Here is a 3,661-nt window from a genome sequence, read left to right as displayed (position 1 = left end):
GCTTCAAAGATGAATGAATTTGGTAACAATCTGTTTAAGTGTTTGAATTGTGACATGTAACAAATGCATGACTTGGAAAAGTTTTTTCAAGTAAACAACTTTTTTAAATGTAGGTGTATCTTTATCAAAATGCTTCAACCATTTCTCAGTATTTTTCCTGTTAAAATGTGTTATCTGACTCTTCTCTCCATTCTGATTAATCCATGCCCTCCTTTAAAGTTTTTATAGTTTTCACTTTGTTTAAGCCCTACTTTGACTTTAGGAAAGTCACTTTTCTTTGCTTTTATACCAAATTATGAAATTGGACATATTTACATATTAACATTTTCTATCCAATAAGTTACTAACATTATGTAGAAAATATAGCAGCCAATCTCTGTGGATCAAGTGTTCATATACAGCAATGTGATAACCAGATACTGTATCAATAAGACATTGGGGAGAACTCTCCTGGTCTTGAAAATAACACCATGGATCTTTAAAATCCACCTGAGATTAGTTCTCTGTTTAAGTGTCTAACGCAAAACAATGACACCTTTAAACGTGCAGCATTCACTCAGTCAGTACTGTGCTTGAGAATCAGCTGTGTTTGTGCTCAAGTCTCTGGAGTCAGACTTGAACCCATAAGCTTCTAACAGATAGAAGTGCAGTACCCACCGAACTGTGGCTGAAATCTGTACATTGGACAAATACTGACCGCAGGGACTGTCACTGACAAATTTCCTCCAATTTGATCAGTATCTAAACAGCTAGGTTTAATTTTCATTGAATAAATCTTGTACTTACAGAACTTGCAACGTGAATTGCCTTGGCTGTTGGGTAAAAACTGGTGTTCACTATCCATACCTAAAGCTATGGATACCACTTCAAAAGGTACTGTATTTTTGGCTTCCTCAAGATGTTAGCTGAAGCAGGTCAGAAGTCTGGGGAAATTCATTTTCATAGTTTAAAGCCCTGTAGCTTGGCTAACTTACATAAATAACTAAAATACTATTGAAAAGAAAATGGTCTTGATTGAAATGTTCATATTCACATCCTTCTACTTGGGGTATATACTTGGGTTCATAGCTGAAATATATCCTTTTTGGTTTTTAAAATTCCAAAGAAGTCTTACAGTTTGACACTGAACTATTGTTAATGCATAACTGAGGTTTCGGCGCAACAAAATCAATTAACAGTTTCTGTTTGATCTTCTAGTTTTGCACCAGGCATCCTGTAAACATGACTCCTTATTTGGAAAAGTTTTTACGTGGGACACAATGTGAAACTTCTGAATTGTCATTGCCTTCTCTTCCCTCTCTTTCATACAAAGCAAGGCCCAGGCAGGTTATCCTGCCCTCGCTCACCTATGTTGCTGATGGGTCAGTGAGACGTACATGTGGTCTTTGGCATCTAATAAATAGTTGTTCGATTCTTTTTCCATCCAAGTGGCATGTGTGAAAACATGGAATGCAAATTAGGCCACAGATAAAGGACTAGGAAAGTTACATGGATGTTCAGAATTGTTTATCGTATTCTTACAAAGATGCTAAGTGTCGAGGACAAAAAAAAAACTGTCAAATCAGTGTATCTGAGCCTGTATGGTCTCTGTGATGTGGAATTGGTTTAGTGGCTAACAATGGAAGATAGCCACTTAAAGCTACAAATTGTGGAAATTTTAAACAGGAACAATTTTTCAGTAAGGTGCGTTAGGAACCTTCATCTGAAAAGTGAAACAATGAGCTAACTCTGGCTGCAGACATTTTGTCAGAATTGAAACTGTTACATATTTTTAGTTTTCATTTCTAACCAAGGACTCTCAGTCATCTAAAATTAGTCTTTTTTTTCAGATGCATCATTGTATTGCAGAATGTTCTGTGTTTGATCACAGGGAGTCAGAGTCCTACTGCACAGAAACAGACCCTTTGGCCCAAGCTAGTCCATCTGATTAAAATGTCCATCCATGCTAACCCCATTTCCCTCCACTTTGCCCATATCCTTCTAAACCTTTCCTGTCCGTGTATTTGTCCAAATGCCTTTTAAATTTTGTTAATGTATCCGCCTCAATCACTTCTGCTGGCAGCTCATTCCATGTGCGTACCACCCTCTGTGTTTAAAAAAATGTTGCCCCTCCGGTTCCCTTTTATTTTTACCCTTCTAACCTTAAACTCCCTCTAGATGCCCTCTAGTCCTAGATTCCCCAACCCTGGAGAAAAAGACTGAGTGCATTCACCTTAGCCATGCCTCTCATGATCTTATTCACTTCTCTAAGGTCCCCCCTCAGTCTCCTACTCTCTAAAGAAAAAAGTCCTAGTTTGTCCAAACTCTCCTTGTAACTCAGACTCTTGAGTCCTGGCAACAATCTTGTAAATGTTTGCACTTATGGTCATCTTTATTGATTATAAAGACACTCACATCTCTTAATACATGTTGCAAAATCACACCTTTATGTTAAATATCAGACTGATGTTCATTTTTAGTGCTTAGTTTATACCAGCACCTGAGCACAATGCAGCGAGAAAATGCTCGGGCATTCAAGTGCACATATTGGAGGCTGCTCAGTTGTTCTGGCATCTTTGAATGGAAATAAAATAGGTTGGTACGTCAACCTCACTCCCCTCCTGTTTTTTCCTGTTGCATCCAGGCAGTACTTTAAGTTTAACTGTTCAATTGTTCAAAATAAAATCTCCCTCAATGTGTTAAGGATGGAAAGTGAAGCTAAGGCTAAATAAAAAAGATGTCTTCCGTAGCATGTAGACTTTAAAAATAAGACTTTTATGACTGAACTGTGAAAAATAAAGTTCTGTTGCAACAGAACAGAATGCATCAGATCATATTTAAAAAGAACAAAACAGTAGTGTGTAATGTACTGTCAGGAGATTTTAATTTTACACTTCTGACCAGCACTCACTTCCTTGTATGAGTCATGCTATGCATCTGCATTGATATCAGCAAACAAAAGAAACCAATCACATGATAATGCAAAGGCATGACAAATATTGTTCAGCTTGTCTAAATGCAAGGATGATATTTGCATTTCACTCAGTTACTATTTTCCTAACTACAGATTACTATTTCTCACATACTTGGATAGATTTGGTATTTTTAAATCTACCTTCTGTGAAATACACTTATTTCTCAGTGCAAAACCGTCTTTCTGTAGCTATTTAAACTAAACCTTATCCATCCTTTCATCATCATTCTTTAACATCTTCATCTAATCAAGACAGTCAAGTTGCCTTTCCAAATCCCGAACCAGTTTCAATAGCTGTATGGAGTGCAATCAAGGTATATAAAACTATATCAGCGGTAAAGGTAACTTGCCATAAGAGATCCTATCTGTAATTCTAACTCTTTTAAAATGCTGCAAGCCCTTTTCATGTGCAAATGTTGCTCCTTTTGGGAGGGTGTGTAGTGTATTTTAAGAGCTAGCTGTAGTCTTTGTTCTGATGGGGAGTGGAAATAAGGTTAGTTTAACTGTAGCATCCTAGCTGCAGCTCAGCATGTATTGCTCTTACTGAGTATATTACACTGCAGCTATTTTGCATGCTGCAATATCACAAAACTGAAATGAATGGCTTTATTCATTTCTGAGGCCGTGTGAGGAGGAAATATGATTAGGATTCCAGGGTAACTCCTTGCTGCTTTCCAAATGGTATAAATAATGTTACTGTATACTTGA

Source organism: Hemiscyllium ocellatum, chromosome 2 (genome assembly GCF_020745735.1).
Source record: "Hemiscyllium ocellatum isolate sHemOce1 chromosome 2, sHemOce1.pat.X.cur, whole genome shotgun sequence".
Lineage (NCBI taxonomy): Eukaryota > Metazoa > Chordata > Chondrichthyes > Orectolobiformes > Hemiscylliidae > Hemiscyllium > Hemiscyllium ocellatum.
The sequence above is the reverse complement of the archived record's forward strand: the minus strand, read 5'-3'. Positions refer to the sequence as shown.